We start from the raw sequence: 18753 nt of genomic DNA on the forward strand, positions 1-18753 counted from the left end.
GGATGTTAACTCAGGGACAGGCTTGTGAATTGGACATGGCCAGTTACTCGGAAGTGTTTGTTAGGGGCCTGTGACAATAGCAAAATAATCAGAGTACCCTTGGGCCTCAGGTCCCAGCCATGGAAGGGGACAGAACAATGATGTGGTGTGATGGAACAACAGCTAAATGCCGTCTACAACGCGCTACAACAGGTAAAAGACATTACAAGAGGTCTATCCTAGTCATGTAGCAACCGCAAAACCATTATTTGGGATCTAGAACAGCTGTGCGTGATATACAGACCCCGCCCCCTCTGCCATGGACACTAAGAACCAAGGGATCCACCTTCCTGGCCATGAAGTTCAGGAATGGGCCAGTAAAAATGACGTACGCTGGCATTTCCACTTGCCTTACAGCCCCACTGCTGCCAGGCTACTTAAACAACCATTAAGGTGGGAGCAACCATCCCAGCGCTTACGCCACGTGAACCCAGAGGCAGCTGATCCAGCACAATCCGAGTTCCACTGTTGACTACCAAAGGACTGAAGGCCCACTGCCAGTTATTGGCTAGGACCCTAACTTGCTCTTGCCCTTGCCACAGGATCTAGACCCAGAGGAACACCTTATAAAATGGCCCTGGGACTGACAGGTAAGGCCCTGGTGGTTTGGGTTTGCCACCCCGTGGTGAATAGGACTAGAAAGGGACTTAACAGAGCTCACCTGTCTCCTGCCGGGCCCCACCTAGGACTACTAGAGTAATTAATCCGGGCTCCCGACTGGAGAAAGGCACCATTATATTAGCCATGTGGCCTGTTATGCCACTTCTTCATTATTTAGCACCGGCTATGGGCAGTGAGGGTAGACAGGAGGGATGGCGGGATCCTGCAGGCCAGGATGAAAACCACAGGTAGAGACGGTATTATCTCAGAAGGCTGTTACTGCTTGTATTTTGCTTAGTGGTCATGATTTTCCCTGTATTGTGCCTGTTAAACGTCTTATATTTTGTCCTTAGTCTCAGTGGAGGGAATCTGTTTGCGGACTGGGTGACTGTGGTGGCTTCACTGTGCAGTGAGTTTGCTGGGTCACTGTAGTTAGAGGAGTAAGTCATCCTCCTCTGGACTTCCATGAAAAATTGACCTGATAAGCACATGGCCCCCAGAGATTGTCCCTCTCTTGGACTCTTGATTTTCTTTAGCTGCAGTTGTCTATTCGGTATGTGGAGTATTTGGTTGTATTGCACCTCTACATACCTGACCCCAGGGATATCAGGGAAGAGGGGTGGACCCAGATGGTAAGGGTCGAGTAGGGGTGGAATGCATGGTCAGGCCATTCAAGATGGCTCCTCTCTCTGTACGTCCCCTGCTCAACCAGGCCCTGCTTCCCTCCCATGACTATCCAATCCGCTTAATTATAGGGCCTAATTAACAGCCTGCATGCTTGCCCCATGCTCCAGCTGCTGGTCTCCCTGGTAACTGAACCAACCTGACATCAATTCCCCCTATAAATGGAAGCCTCCTTTCCCCCTGAGTAGCGAAGACTGTTGCCATGTCCCTCCCACCGTCTGCACGCGGTGAGGTCTATGACCTTGGATAAGATGGATAAGATCCCCCTGTCCACTAAACCATTGATGTCTCTGTCGCTGACGCTGGGCTCTTTCTGAAGTCTTAAGGCTGGGTAAGTACAGGGCTTGCAGCCCAGCAGTTTACAAGAATGGACGCTGGAACTAGATTGATTGCATTCCAACCCCAGCTTTGTCACTTAGCTGTGAGACTTTGCATATTATTGATACTTAACCTGTCTTTGGCTCAGTTTACTCATCTGTAAAATTAAGATAGTAATACCACCTGTCTCAGGACTGTTGTGAGGATTAAATCGGTTATAATATCCTAGTGTCTGGAATCACATAGTAAAGCATTCAATAAATTGTCTCTAATGATGTTGCATGAGAAATCTTTCTGTACTGTACTGGCTCCAAGAGCTCAAGACAAAACAGCTTGCTAGTGACCCTCATTTCCTCTCCTTGTATTGTCATTTTTCCATTTAAAGTAATACACAACAAAGAATAATCACAATGGCTGACATGACTGAATGCTTATTATGTACCACACACAGTACTGAGTGCTTCATATGCATTATTTCACAAGTCATCACAGTAACTCTATGAAGTTGATACCAGTTTTCAGATGCAGTGACAGATGCTTAAAGAAACTAATATGCCCAACACCAACTAACTAGGAAGTGGCAGAACTTGAACTTAAAAGCAGTCCTGCTTGTCAGAATATGTGCAGGAAAAGAGAAAATGTACTCAAATATCAGTGGTTTCTGGATCATAAAATTGGAGTGGTGATTTAAAATGTCTCTATAGCTATCTGTTATGTAATAAGAACATATTTCTCTGACAATAAGACATTATTTAAATGTATTTCAAATCCTGTAGATATTAGCATTTCTACTTCACAATGAATAATAGTTCCTCTTATTGCTCACTCCTGTGAACTAAAAAGTAGTCTATCTTTGAATCAGTCTTTTTATCCTTTGCACAAAGCAGTTCTATTACGGCTTTCTAAAAATGAATATAGTGTTTTAGAATCTGAATTCCAAATACTTGTTCTTAGCACAAACGTAACATGCACAGATTTTTTTTAAAAATCAAGTTAAAATCCAGCATCGCATTTAACTTGGCATCGTAAGGTCTCCTTGCTCTTACCCTTTATGTCCCTAAGGGAAATCCCCTGATAAGTTAGCATGGGGATCAGCTATAGAAGAGAGGCCAAATGGAAGCAGAAGCACAGCCTGGTGACAGTCAGAGGAGGCAGGTTTGTCCCACACTCGATCACCCTCTCTCGGAACTTTTAAGGAATGGAGAAGAGGAAAGAAAGGCAGCATGTAGCAGATCAGATTCATGGTTAGTGGTCAACTAACACTTATGCTACTGCCTGCTAGGTCCTAGGTGCTTTTACCAATATTTTCCCATTTTATCTTCCAAGATCAGTGTGAAATAGGTATTATTAGTTCTTCTTACAGGTAAGGGCAATAAACCTCAGATGGAGCAGCTTAACCATGCAGATGATAGGTAGCAGACAAGGGATTTGAACCCTGATCCGCAAATGACCTACACTTGTCTTTATATAATGCCACCAACCCATTCATGATTCCTAATGCCCAGAGGCATAAGAGGCGGTAATCTAGTAGAAGCGTTATATGTAAGAACGTATCCGTAAATTGGAATGCTATAACAAGATGAGTAAATAAAGAAGTATGGGGCTATTTGCACACCAGTCTGTACTTCCTTTGCTTTTATGTAAGAACATATTCCTTGATTAAATGTTTCAGCTCAGATAGTGTTTGCTATGATTCTTGCTATGGAGTGCAAGGCAAAATTTTATTTAGTAATGTATGATAAATAGTAGATCTGATTTATAATAAACAAATACTTGGACCCATAATATTACTGTAACTAGAACCAGAGTCCACAGATGTGCTAATTATTCCCTCCTCTGAGGTCTCTGGGAGGCTGATAAGCAAGTCTGTGACCCATCTCTAAGGCTCTCATCATCTTCGACATTTCTGTCAATTTATTATTCTATATATCTGTCAACAGGGAGATTAAACAGAAGAGTGTGGACTTATATTGCTTTCAGAACTTTATGAGGATAAGGACATTTTAGACAATGAAATGTTACCGAAGCGTGTTTTGAAGATTTTATTTTCCAAGAGGCTGAGCTGTCATTTGCCTGGAATGGTTCAGGACAGTTCTGCCTGGAGGCAGGACTATGGACTCATTAACCTTCTAGCCCTGCAACTCTGTCAGTCTCGATTCTCTCTACGGTTTCAATCAGATACAGCTGCCTCTAGCTTCATTCTGGTTGGTTCAGTGTGGCTCTGTGCTTTGCAGTTTTCCATATTGCAGGGGAAAAAAAAAGCATCTTCAACATGTGTAGCTGTGCATGAAGCAGTGTGCATGGTGGATCTTTCCTTACTGAAAGGCTCAGCGTAAAGTATATTGATAGATGAGCACATTGGTATATAGAAGAGCACCATGTGCCAAATATAGAGGATTCTTACTTCTCTTTGCGTATAGATGAATACACAGCTGCGGTGCTCTCAGGAGGCCTAGGAGTCAACTTGGTCCAAAGGAATGACTGCTATTTTTGCACTTTCCCTCACATTATTTCTCAAGGCTTGAGGGAATTTAAATGTGACTTACTTGGCAATGACAAGTCTCTGTCCCCTCGGTACCTCCCGAATGAGATCATTTACACAAGTCACCTCACCATAGCTCATTCTATCTCTTCACAGAGAAACAGAACCACTTAGGTGGAATCTAGATCTCAAGAAAGGATGGGTTTTTTCCCCCTTAAAAATGACTACTTTAAAATGTTAAATTCATAGTACTTCTGTAATTTATTAAAATATATGTTCTCTGGAAGAGGCAAGGGTCACGTCATAGAACCTTAGTGTTACTAACGAAGGAATTGAGGCTCTGAGAAGTTAAATGACTTGGATAAGATCTCCCGGTAAGTTGGGAACATCATCAGCACTAGAACCCAGCTCTCTGGTGTCCCGGTCCAGAATGCAACCCTCACTGCTTTCGTCAACACTCCTGAATGAAACTGATTTTAACAAAACCAATAAAATCTCTCCTTAGTTAAATGTTACTGTACTTTTATCATGAAGTAGAGTTTTGAAACAAACAAATGTATTTACTAGTACACATATGTTATTTCTTACGATTCTTAAAGAATTTTATTTATGAGACAATAAAATTCACCTATTCCCTTGGAAAAATCTATTAAAATGGAGACAAGTAATAATCGTTACAATGAATTCGAATTTGGAGAAAGTGTCCATTCGAAGTCCTTCTCTATAGAAGGAATAATTAAAGGCCTTGGAAGAGGTGGTGACTTGATTAGAGCCATAGTACTTTAGAGAGTGGGCACTTAATGAGGGTTTTAAAAATCAATTAACTCATTTATAGAAATTTCTAAATCTGTAAGCCACTTTACAAATACTATGAAAGATTTCTGTGCCTCCTAATATGTTTGTGTGTATTTCTGGCAGCATATGTTTAAATGGAAATCAAGACAGGTTTGAGCAAATTTAACCTAAATGATCCAGATTTCCTTGATGTCTCTTTAGGATTGGAGGGAATTCTACAGTAGTTGTATCAAGATTGAAGTTTGGTTATGGTCATTATCATGCTATCAATACAGTTGGCTATAACTATTTTCTTACATTTGTAGGGAGGTGGATCAATATTTCTAATGAGAGAGAAGAAAAATTTAAATGACCTGTTTCTCACCTAGTCAAGATTTTAAAAAGCAATTTACTGAATTGGTCATTCATTCTTTCAACAAATACTTACATCGCATGCTTAATATGACAGGTAGTATAGAAGAATGAGGACTCAGTGTCAGAGAACCTGGGTTTATGTTCTGGTTTTCTATTTACTAGATGTGATCTTGGGTAATTTGTTCCTCAATTTCTTCATTTGTAAGAATGGACGTAATAATACCTGTTGTTGTAGATTAAATGATTAATATCAGTAAAGCATTTAGAAGAGCGAATGGTAAGGGCAAAATGTTAACTGCTGCTGTTATTATGTATTATGGACTAAGCATGGAGGATAAACTAGGTATGGTTTTTCCCTCATGGAGAACAAAAATTAGTAATGGGAAAATAATAAATAATTAGATAAATAGCTTTTAAGGGAAGTATGATGTGAATAATATCACATGGATATAACATCTCTCTAAATGTTCATGTGTCACTTTCTTCTCTTGCAACCAAGAGAAACCACACTTCACTTTGCTATTCCACACCCTCCCTGGTGACTGAGTCTCAAAATCTTTGATATTTTTATGGTAAATCATACCCTTTCCAGCGAGTAGCAAATGGAATTTCACATTAGGACCATTGTGTTGGGCAGATATCCTCGGAATAATTCATTTTTCCACTTCTCATTTCTTTATGACCACTTAAAGTTTCAAGAAAGCAATCTTGATTTCCAAATGGTTCACTGCATTTCTTAAGGCATAAATCTCTGTGATGCTCCAGAGACCTTTGTCCTAGTAAAGACAAATTCTTCTGGGAGGAAATGAAAAGACCAACTGCCAGTGTTTGTTGAGGACAAGCCCAGTTGTTCCTCCCATTCTGCAGCAGATGGCATGGACAGCCTGAGTGCCAAAGAGGAAACGCACAGCCCCGTTCACCCAACCATCTTCGTCTCACCCCACAACTCCATGTCCTAATTACAGTCACTTCTTTTTCTGCTTGTACTCTCAGCCTTCTAGGAGTGAGCTGATTTGGATAATCTGCAACAATATTAACCAGATATCCCTAAATACACCTGGCGTTTTGCCCCCACTCAGACATGTGAGGCAGATTTTAAATTCATGTTTAAGTGAAGGTCAGCTTGCTTCACAGACAGCTCATCTAGATAAGGGTTTAAAAAAGAAAAAGTTGTCAAAGATTCTGCAAGAAGTCAGGCTTTTGTTCAGATTTTTTTTCTTAAAGAATAAAACAATTCTCATAGTAGGATTCCCCAAATCAAGCCTGGACACAGTCAAAAGTCCTAGGATTACTAAAAATGATTTACTTGATCTTTGGCACTTGCATTAAATGTCTTATTTTTAGACAAGGTTTTTGAAGTCTCCTCTAAAATACAGGGTCATCAAAATACTTTATTGCTCTTTTTCTTCTTGCCACAAAATGGGTATTCTTTATGATTGGTAAATAGGAAAATTTAGACTCACCCTTTAAGTTGGAAGACACAGATGACATAAGCGCAGACCGCCTGCTAGGAGGGAAGGTGCAGTCCAGAACTGCCATGGTTATACAGTGAAGTGTTAAAGCATTTCTGCCCTGTGGTACTTGTGTGCACTAAAAATAGGCAACCCTGAACTATACTGCAGTTGAAGGACAAGATAAAAATAGGAAATAAACTTGAAAATATTGTATAAATAGAGTACTGGGATTAACAACTCAACCCACAGGATTGAATTCGCTAATAAGATTTATTATTTTTATTGACTGTAGGAAATAGGATACCATTTAAATATTTAAGAGAAATGTTGGTTATGAAAGTGTGTTCAGGATTTAAGAATGATTGACATTCAAGCAGTGACAACTTATCATTTGGAATAAGGTTTCTTTCAGTGTTTCAGCTGAGAAGTCCCTTTATATCTTTTAATGGTACCCCTCCCATATAGAAACAAAAATACAAAAAAACCCCCAAATTTGGATAATATGCATCAGCTAGATAGACATAACTGATTGAGCGGATGCAGCTAAAACCCAGCGGTGATTTTGCGGTGTCACAGCTTTACTCTTGAATTTAATTCCCAGTAAATAGGACTGGGAGGAGCCCAAGAAATGGAGGCATTCAGTTTATTTAGCATAAGTTTAGCCACTGTGGAGACAGCATCAATTTAAAGTTCTTCATATCTCCTTAAAAGACTATATTTAAAATTCTGGCTTCAAAAATTCTGTTATGGAAAACCCGGAAAATTAACTCTTGGCCTCCTACTTCAGTCCTCTCTTGTTTTGGCCTTCTGGATTTCCACAAAGAATATTATCAATACTTAGCCCTGTTTCTCTTCCTTCTGATACCACTGCCATGACTCCAGGACCAGAACGCCATCAGTTCACAAAGGATCCTTCTGAATTTCTGCTTTTGTCCACTTCCGGCAAATTAACTTAAATGTATAGTTATGTCACTTTTCTGCTCAAAAACTTCAGAAGATTAGAGGTTAAATATGAAACTCTTATCCTGGAATTCCAGGCTTCCTAAACCTGCTTTTATGTTTTAACATTAATCTATTATACATTTGTTTTTATTTAACCAATTTATTAATTTTAACCTCTGAATCCACCACCTAATTCATAACATAGGATAATATTACCAATAACCTACCAATGTCCTCCTTGCCTACCCTAATCTTACCCTTTTCCTCCCTCTCAGAGGTAACCACAGTCTTAAATTTGTTTTTGTCATGCCTCACTTTTAAAAAGTTTTAGCACGTATAAATAATTTCAATTTTATAAAAACGTCATCATGCTTTCTATGGCTTGCTTCAAAAATTTTTCCTCAACTTTTGGTTCCTGAGACTCATCTGTGTTGCTGCACGTGTTACGGTTAATTTCCACTTTTGTATGATATTAGGTTGCAAATATATCACAATTGGCTTTGAGCCCTTCCCCTCCTTGGTTTTTGGTTTTTTGCTATTACCAAAGTGTGCCAAGTGTGTTGCGAACATTCTTGAACATGTCTCCTGGAAAGCATTCCTGCTTTGGTTTCTCTTGTGTATGTGCCTAAGAGTGAAATTGTTAAGTTTTAGATTGTACCAGTGAGGGTCCTGTCAGGAACAAGGTCAAATTGTATAACTGAGGAAAGTTAAATAAATGAACTATTACGGGCTAATGAAGCGCGTTAGCACTAGCAAGGGCAGGGAGCCACAGGCATCCCCGTCTCTGAAGAGGCAGGGAGAAGGAGGAATTACTGGAACCTGAAGAGGGCAGCTACAGCTGTAGGAGAGTATTACCCAACAGAGCTCTAGCTTTTAGTAGAACTCAGCCAATCAACAGCCTGGCAGAGAGAGAGCTGATCTCACTAAAAACCCTGACCTCACACTCAACCCTTCTCTCCAGTGTTTTGCCGGGGTCTTTCATTAGTTCAACCCAACCCAACCAGAATGCCAGGGAACCCACTGATTAAAGTCTCTAAAGGTCAGCTTCCAAACACACAGAGCAAGGTGGAGAAAGCTAGAGACTGCATCTAGAGAGGTAAAAAGATACATGCAAATGTTAAATATTATGTAATTTCATCCTTTTTTTTTTTTTCCAAAGTGTTTGTACCAATTTCTACTCCCACCAGAGTATACAAGAGATTCTGTTGGTCCATATTATCTCTTTAGTATTATTAAACTTCTGAATTTTTGTCAGTAGGTTCAAATGATATCTCCTTGTGGTCATGATTTGCATTCCTTCAATTGCTGATGAAGCTGAGCTATTCTTCATGTTTATTAGCCAGACACATTAACTCTTCTGTAAAATTCCCATTCAAGTGTTGCGGAACTTAACAAGTTTATTCTAAAATTTATATAGAAAAGCAAAGAGCCAAAAATAGCCAAGATATTTCTGAAGGAGAAGAAAAAGGAGTGACTTCCTTTCAATATATAAAGGCTTATTATAAAGCTAATGTAATGAAGACAGTGTGTTTTTGGTGCAGGAATATACATTTTGACCAATGGAACAGAAAAAATAGACCCAAAATAGACTTATTAATTTAGGAAACTTCAGAAGGGGTGGAGATGGTATATCAGGTCATTGGGGAAAAAGTATGGTTATTTAGCAAGTGGAGTTGCAAAAAATTGACTCTTCATATAGAGGGCAAAAGGAGAAATAGATTACTATCTCACACCATACAAAAAAAAATCAACTTCAAATGCATTCAGACCTTAAATTTAAGAAACAAAACTTTAAGTTTTTCAAAATAAAATATCAGTGAATACCCCATTCTGACTTCAGCGGAGGGAAGGATTTCTTAAATATGATACAAAAAAGCTTAACTATAAAAGCAAATATTGATATATTCAATTACTTAACAAGAACTTTTCATTAAAAACACAACTTAAAGAATGGGAAACAACAAGCTACAAACATGAAGAGATTTTCAGTGTATATAACCAACAATGGGCTAGTATCAAAAATATATAAAGAACTCCCCAAAATCAAATGACAAATGACCTGGTAGAAAATCAGACAACTTAATTTTCTAGTATAGTTTTCTTTATGACCATGTTTCATGAACTCTCATTAGTTTATAATTCTTAGAAGACGAGAATTGTGTCTTAGTTGTCTTTGTTTCCTTATCACCCAGTACAGTGCCTGGTGGAAAGAAAATCATCAACAAATACATGCTCATTGAGTAAAGGAACAAACTTGCCACTCTAGAATAATGTACACTCTGTTAACAAAACTCACCATAAGCTCACCACCCTCAGAGTCTTTGCTGCTCTTCTCAGTGTAAACATCATTCCTCCTAAAACACCATTGGTACGAATTATGTCAGAGAATGTTTTGCCTATGATTTCTTCTAGGAGTTTTATGGTGTCATGTCTTAGGTTTAAATCTTTAAGCCATCTTGACTTTATTTTGTGCATGGTGTGAAGTATGTTCTAACTTCATTGCTTTACATGCAGCTGTCCAACTTTCCCAGCACCACTTGATGAAGAGTCTTTTTCCCATTTTATATTCTTGCCTCCATTGTCAAAGATTAATTGACCATAGATGTGTGGGTTTATTTCTGGCCTCTCTATTCTGTTCCATTGATCCATACGCCTGTTTCTGTGCCAATATCACACTGTTTTGATTACTGTAGCATTGTAGTATTGTCTGAAGTCTGAGAGGATTATGCCTCCTGCTTTGTTCTTTCTCCTCAGGATTGCGTTGGCAATTCTGGGTCTTTAATGGTTCCACATAAATTTTAGAATTATTTGTTCTAGTTCTGTGAAAAATGTCATGAGTAATTTGATAGGGATCACATTAAATCTGCTTTGGGTACTATCACCATTTTAACAATATTCTTCCAATCCAAGAGCATGGGATATGTTTTCATTTCTTTGAATCATCTTTAATTTCCTTTATTAATATTTTCTAGTTCTCAGCATATGTCTTTCATCTCCTTGGTTAGGTTTATTCCTAAGGTTTTGTGGGGTTTTTTTGGTGTAATTTTTAAAAGTTTTTTTTTTTTACATTCCCTTTCTGTTATTTCATTGTTAGTGTAAAGAAATGCAACTTTAGTGTAAAGAAATGCAACTGATTTCTAATATGTTACTCTTGTATCCTGCTACCCTGCTGAATTCATTTATCACTTCTAGTAATTTTTGTGTGGAGTCTTTAGCGTTTTCTATATATAGTATTATGTCATCTGCATATAATGACAATTTTACCTCTTCTCTTCCAATTTGGATACCTTTTATTTCTTTTTCTTGTCTGATTGCTGTGGCTGAGACTTCCAATACTATGTTGAATAGAAGAACTGAGAGTGGGAATCCTTGTCTAGTTCCAGATTTTAGTGGGAAGGCTTTCAGCTTTTCACTGTTGAGTATTATATTGGCTGTGGGTTTGTCATAAATAGCTTTTACTACATTGAAATATATTCCCTCTATACTCACTTTGGTAACAGTTTTTATCATGAATGGATGTTGAATTTTGTCAAATGCTTTTTCTGCATCTATTGAGATGATCATGTGGTTTTTGTCTTTTCCTTTGTTGATGTGGTGTATCACATTGATTGATTTTGTGTATGTTGAACCATCCTTGTGAACTTGGGGTAAATCCCACTTGGTCATGGTGTATGATCTTTTTTCTGTGTTGTTGGATTTGGTTTGCTAATATTTTGTTGAGAATTTTTACATCTATATTCATCAGAGATATTGGCCTGTAATTTTCTTTTTTTGGTGGTATCTTTGTCTGGCTTTGGTATCAGGGTGATGGTGGCTTTATGGAATGGCTTTGGGAGTGTTCCCTCCTCTTCAATCTTTTGGAAGAGTTTGAAAAGGATTGGTAAAATTTCTTCTTTGTATGTTTGGTAGAATTCACCTGTGAAGCCATCTGGTCCTGGACTTTTGTTTGTAGGGAGGTTCTTTTTGGGTTTTTTTTGTTTGTTTACAGATTCTACTTCACTTCTGGTGATAGGTCTGTTCAAATTATCTATTTCTTCTTGATTCGGTTTTGGTGGGCTTTATGTTTCTAGAAATTTGTCCATTTCTTCTAGGTTGTCAAATTTGTTGGCATACAATTGTTCATAATATTCTCTTATGGTTTTTTGTATTTCAGTGGTATCAGTTGATATTTCTCCTTTTTCATTTCTTATTTTGCTTATTTGGGTTCTCTCTCTTTTCTTCTTGGTGAGCCTGGTGGCTTGGTTTGTCAGTTGTGTTTACCCTTTCAAAGAACCAACTCTTTGTTTTACTGACTTTTTTCTATTTTTTATCACTATTTTGTTTATTTCCCCTTTGATCTTTATTTCCTTCTTTCTGCTGATTTTAGGTTTTGTTTGTTCCTCTTTTTCTAATTCTTTTAGGTGGTAGGTTAGGTTGTTTATTTGAGATTTTTCTTGTTTTTTGAGGAAGGCCTGTATTGCTATGAACTTCCCTCTCAGAACTGTTCTTGCTGCATTCCATAGATTTTGTTTGGTTGTGTTTTCATTGTTATTTGTCTCAAGATATTTTTTAATTTCCTTTTTGATTTCCTTGTTGACCCATTAGTATTTTTAGTAGAATGTTTTTTCGTCTCCATGTAATCATTTTTTTTTTCTCATTTCTTTTTCTTTGGTTGATTTCTAGTTTCATGCCATTGTGGTCAAGAGAAGATGCTTAAAATAATTTTTATACTCTTGAATTTGTTGAGGTTTGTTTTATGCCATAGTATGTGGTCAGTCCTAGAGAATGTTCCAAGTACACTTTGAAAAGAATGTGTATTCTGGTTTTTTTTGGTTGTAATGTCCTGAAAATAACAATTAAGTCTAACTGTTCTATTGTATCATTTAGGATCTCTGTTGCCTTATTGATTTTCTGTCTAGAAGATCTGTCCATTGATGTGAGTGGGGTATAAAATCTTCTACTATGATTGTATTCCTGTCAGTTTCTCCCTTTATGTCTGTTAGTATTTGTTTTATGTATTTGGGTGCTCCTATATTGGGTGCATATACGTTGATGAGCATAAAATCCTCTTCTTGTACTGATCCTTTTATCATTATATAGTGTCCTTCTTTATCTTTCTTTATGGCCTTTGTTTTAATGTCTATTTTGTCTGATATGAGTATTGTGACCTCTGCTTTCTTGTCATTTCCATTTGCATGAAATATGTTTTTCCATCCCCTCACTTTCAATCTTTGTGTGTCCTTTGCCCTAAAGTGGGTCTCTTATAGGCAGCATATTGTAAGCTCTTGTTTTTTTATCCAGTGTGCCACTCTATGTCTTTTTTTTTTTTTTTTTTGGCTGTGTTGGGTCTTTGTTTCTGTGCGAGGGCTTTCTCCAGTTGCGACAAGCTGGGGCCACTCCTCATCGCAGTGTGCGGGCCTCTCACTTTCGCAGCCCCTCCTGTTGCAGAGCACAGGCTCCAGACGCACAGGCTCAGTAGCTGTGGCTCACAGGCCTAGTTGCTTCACGGCATGTGCGATCCTCCCTGACCAGGGCTCGAACCCGTGTCCCCTGCACCAGCAGGCAGATTCCTAACCACTGCGCCACCAGGGAAGCCCCCCCACTCTATGTCTTCTGATTGAAGCATTTAGTCTGTAGACATTTAAGGTAATTATTGATAAATATGTATTTATTTCCATTTGAACCTTGTTTTCCAGTTGATTCTATGTTTCATCTTTGTTACTTTTTCTTTTGTTTTTCTTTTTGTGGTTTGATGATTGCCTTTTATGCTTGTGTTCTCTTCTTTTTGTTTTTTGTGAATCTATTGTATGTGTTTGATTTGTGGGTACGCTGTTTTTCAAGTATGTTAACCCCTTCCTATGTCTGCTTGCTTTAGACTGATAGTCATATAGGCTCAAACACATTCTTTAAAAAAAAAGTCAACATTTTCTTACTCTCCTCCCCCACGTTTTATGATTTTGATGTCCTTTTACATCTTTATGTTTATCCTTTTGCTTGTGTTTGTCCTTGTGTTTATTGTCACTTTCACAAATAATTTTTTTTCTTTTTGTATTTGATCTGTACTTGATCTTTTGATCTGCTTATTTAAGTGATTTACTTTCCAGTTGTGATATTCTCTTCCCTATATCTTTTTTTTTTTTTCTTTTTCCTATATCTTTTTGCTTCTTTTTCATTTAGAGAAGACCTTTGAATATTTCTTTTAGGATAGGTTTACTATTGCAGTATTCTTTTAGTTTTTGCTTGTCTGAGAAATTCTTTCTCTCTCCTTCTATTCTAAATGATAATCTTGCTGGGTACAGTATTCTAGGTTGCAGATTTTTCCCTTTCAAGGCTTTGAATATATTTTGCCACTCCCTTCTGGCCTGAAATGTTTCTGTAGAGAAATCAGCTGATAGCCTTATGGGGGTTCCCTTGTAATTAACTCTTTGTTTTTCTTTTGCTGCCTTTAGAATCCTCTTTATTTTTAACTTTTGCCATTTTGATTATGTCTTGGTGTAGGTCTGTTTTGGTTCATCTTATTTGGCACCCTCTGTGCTTCCTGTATCTAGATATCTGTTTCCTTCTTTAGGTTTGGGAAGTTTTCAGCCATAATTTCTTCAAATACATTTTCAATCCCCTTTTCTCTTTCTTCTCCTCCTGGAATTCCTGTTAGGCATAGATTGGCTGCTTTATATTATCCTACAGGTCTCTTATATTGCTTTCATTTTTTTTTCAGTTGGCTTTCTGTCTGCTGTTCTGATTGGGTAATTTCATTATTCTTGTCTTCCAGTTCACTTATTCGTTCTGCATTATTCATTCTGCTATTCATTGCCTTTAGCTCAGCTTTCATCTTGGCAAACGAATTTCCTAATTCTTTTTGGCTCCTCCTTATAGTTTCTAATTCCTTTTTACAGTAATCTGCATTTCTGTCAATAGCCTTTCTTAATTTCTTCAGTATTTTCATTACCTCCTTTTTGAACTCTATCTATTAGACTGAAGAAGTCTGTTACATTGTTTGTTCCTTCAGTAGAATTCTCTTGGTCTTTTAACTGGGAGTGGTTCCTCTGATTCTTCATTTTACTTATATTTCTCTTACTCTGTGAGTTTAGGAGAAACAATTATCTACTGTAGTCTTGGAAGGCTATTTATATGCAGGAGCGTCCCTGTGTAGCTAGTGTGGGTTTAATATTTTTGGTGGGAGCCATCCCGGCTGATCTCCCTGCCAGTGAGGGGACTTCCAAAGTGTGGGAACATTTTTCTTTTCACAGCTCCCTCCCAGGGGTGCATGTCCCATCCCGATTCCTTTCTCTCTCTTTTTTTTTTTTTTCTTTTTCCTTTTGTCCTACCTGATTATGTGGAGATTTTCTTGCACTTTCAGTAGTCTGAGGTCTTCTGCCAGGATTCAGTAGATGTTCTGTGAGAATTGTTCCAAATGTAGATATATTTTTGATGTATTTGTGGGAGGAGGTGTGCTCCATGTCCTACTCCTCCACCATTTTCATCACTCTCCCTTTTAAATTTTATTTTTCTTATTTCTATCCTTCCTGTTACAAATAATGATGTGTTCAGTCAGATCTTGAAGTGTATGTTTTTTAGTTGAGACCTAGCTATAAAACCCTTCAAGAAACTTTGCCAACAGCAAGTTGCTTTTGCCAAATTAATACTTGCATCACAACATCCCCCCTGACTTGCCTAAAATTCTTCATTGGTAGAAGGGTAACCAATGACCATAAATTAAACCTCTCCCTCCCCACACGTGTATAGTGCAGCTGGTCACTATAATAGGAGTGTCTCAATAACTTGTTTCCCAACTATATTATGAATAATTTTAAACATGCAGGGAGGTTTAAAAAATCATGTGTAATTATAACCCACATACCTCCTACCTAGATTTAGCAATTGTTATAATAGTTTTCATAAAAATGATGCTGAGGTTAATGAGGACATTAGCAGAATTTCTTTGTTTAATTTTTTTTATTGAGTGAAAGATTCTTTAAATTCTATAGTGCTTTTAAACAATTTTCAAAACAGTTTTTCAAAACAATTTTCAAAAGTTTCACACATATGATTTCATATAATCCTATAATAACCCTTTTTCCCTATATTGCCCTTCCCCCCTTCTCTCTCCCCATGGGTAAACACTAGTTTGTTCTCTATATCTGTGAGTCTGTTTCTTTTTTGTTATATTCACTAGGTTGTTGTATTTTTTAGATTCCGCATGTAAGTGATATCATACACTATTTGTCTTTCTCTGTCTGACTTATTTCACTTAACATATCCATGTTGCTGCAAATGGCAAAATTTTATTCTTTTTTATGGCTGAGTAATATTCCATTTTATATATATACACCACATCTTCTTTATCCATCATCAGTTGATGGATACAGGTCGTCTCCATGTCTCGGCAATTGTAAATAATGCTGTAAATGTAAACATGAACCTTAGGGTGCATGTATCTTTTCAAATTAGTTTTTTTGTTTTTTTGGATACATACCACGTAGTGAAATTGCTGGGTTGTATGCTAGTTCTATTTTTAGTTTTTTGAGAAACCTCCATACTGTTTTCCACAGTGGCTGCACAAATTTACATTCCCACCAACAGTGTATGAGTGTTCTCTTTTCTCTTTTTTTTTTACTTTAATTTTTATTTTATGTTAGAGTATAGTTGATTTATAATATTGTGTTAGTTTCAGGTGTACAGCAAAGCGATTCAGTTATATATGTACATATATCCATTCTTTTTCAGATTACTTTCCCATGTAGGTTATTACAGAATATTGAATAGAGTTCCCTGTGCTATACAGTATGTCCTTGTTGAGTATCTATGTAATACATAGTAGTTTGTATATGTTCCAAACTCCTAATTTATCGCTCCCCCACCTTTCCCCTTTGGTAACTATAAGTTTGTTTTCGAAGTCTGTGTGTCTGTTTCTTTTTTATAAATAAGTTCATTTGTATCATTTTTTTAGATTCCACATATAAGTGATGTCATATGATATTTGTGTTTCTCTGACTTACTTCACTTACTATGATAATCGCTAGATCCATTCATGTTGCTGCAAATGGCATTATTTCATTCTTTTTTATGGCTGAGTAATATTCCATTGTATATATGTACCACATTTTCTTTATCTCTTCCTCTGTTGATGAATATTTATGTTGTTTCCATGTCTTGGCTATTGTAAATAGTGCTGCAGTGAACATTGAGGTGCATGTTATCTTTTCGAATTATTGTTTTCTCTAGATATATGCCCAGGAGTGGGATTGCTGGATCATATGGTAGTCCTATTTGTAGTTTTTCAAGGAACCTTCATACTGTTCTCCATAGTGGCTGTAACAATTTACATTCCCACCAACAGTGTAGGAAGGCTCCCTTTTCTCCACACCCTCTCCAGCATTTATTGTCTGTAGACTTTTTAATGATGGCCATTCTGACTGGTGTGAGGTGATACCTCATTGTAGTTTTGATTTGTATTTCTCTAATAATTAGTGATGTTGAGCATCTTTTATGGGCTTTTTGGCCCTCTGTATGGCTTCTTTGGAGAAATGCCCATTTTTTGATTGGTTTGTTTGTTTTTTTGATATTGAGCTGCAGGAGCTGTTTGTATATTTTGGAGATTAATCCCTTGTCAGTCACTTCATTTGCAGATATTTTCTCCCATTCTGTGGATTGTCCTTTTGTTTTATTTATGGTTTCCTTTGCTGTGCAAAAGCTTTTAAGTGTAATTAGGTCCCATTTTTAAATTATTTTTATTTTCATTAATCTAGGAGGTGGACATTGCTACAACTATGTCAGAGTGTTCTGCCTATGTTTTCCTCTTAGAGTTTTATAGTATCCGGTCTTACATTTAGGTCTTTAATCCATTTTGAGTTTAATTTGTGTATGGTGTTAGGGAGTGTTCTAGTTTCAGTCTTTTACATGTAGCTGTCCAGTTTTCCCAGCACCACTTATTGAAGACACTGTCTTTTCTCCATTGTATATTCTTGCCTCCTTTATCATAGATTAATTGACCATAAGTTTGTGAGTTTATTTCTGGACTCTCTATTCTGTTTCATTAATCTATGTGTCTGTTTTTGTGCCAGTACCATACTATTTTGATTACTGACTTTGTAATACAGTCTGAAGTCAGAGTGTGTGGTTCCTCCAACTCTGTTCTTCTTTCTCAAGATTATTTTGGTTTTTCAGGGTCTTTCATATTTCCACACAAATTTTAAAGTTATTTCTTCCAATTCTGTGAAAAATGTCATTGGTATTTTGATAGGGATTGCACTGAATCTAGATTGCCTTGGTTAGTATATTAATTTTAACAGTATTGATTCTTTCAATCCAGGAACATGCTATGTCTTTCCATCTGTTTGTGTTGTCTTCAGTTTTTTCATCAGTGTCATAGTTTTCTGAGGACAGGTCTTTTGCCTCCGTAGGTAGTTTTATTCCTAGGTATTTTATTCTTTTTCATGCAATGGCAAATGGGATTGTTTCTTCAATTTCTCTTTCTCCTAGTTCATTGTTAGTGCATAGAAATTCAACAGATTTCTGTATATTCATGTTTTATCCTGCAACTTTACTGAATTCGTTGATGAGCTCCAATAGTTTTCTGGTAGCGTCTTTAGGATTTTCTATGTATAGTATCATATCATCCACAAACAGTGACAGTTTTACTTTTTCCTTTCCAATTTGGATTCCTGTTATTTCTTTTTCTTCTCTGATTGGTGCGGCTAGGACTTCCTAAAATATGTTGAATAAAAGTGGCAAGAGTGGGCATCCTTCTCTTGTTCCTGATCTTAGAGGAAATGCTTTCAGCTTTTAACTGTTGAGTATGATGTTAGCTGTGTGTTTGTGACATATGGCCTTTATTATGTTGAGGTGTGTTCCCTCCAGGCCCACTTCCTGGAAAGTTTTATCCTAAGTGTATGTTAAATTTTATCAAAAGCTTTTTCTGCATCTGTTGATATGATCATATGGTTTTTATTCTTCAATTTGTTAATGTGATATAACACATTGATTGATTTATGAATATTGAAAAATCCTTGCATCCCTGGGATAAATCCCACTTGATCATGGGGTATGATCCTTTTAATGTATTGTTGGGTTCAGTTTGCTAGTATTTTGTTGAGGATTTTTGCAGGT

At 37.1% G+C, this 18753-nt stretch overlaps 1 protein-coding gene across 1 annotated transcript in view; it reads right to left on the reverse strand.

Moving 5' to 3' along the window:
• Positions 1–10716, reverse strand: part of GRB14 (growth factor receptor bound protein 14) — a 180762-nt gene extending 170046 nt beyond the window's left edge. Inside the window, exon 1 of the mRNA XM_082465051.1 lies at positions 6736–10716. The gene's annotated coding sequence lies outside the window, so the exon portion shown is untranslated. The remainder of the gene's footprint in view (positions 1–6735) is intronic.
• Positions 10717–18753: the final 8037 nt, after the last annotated feature.

This window comes from Balaenoptera physalus (assembly GCF_965194825.1).
Source record: "Balaenoptera physalus genome assembly, chromosome: 6".
NCBI classification, from domain to species: Eukaryota; Metazoa; Chordata; class Mammalia; order Artiodactyla; family Balaenopteridae; genus Balaenoptera; species Balaenoptera physalus.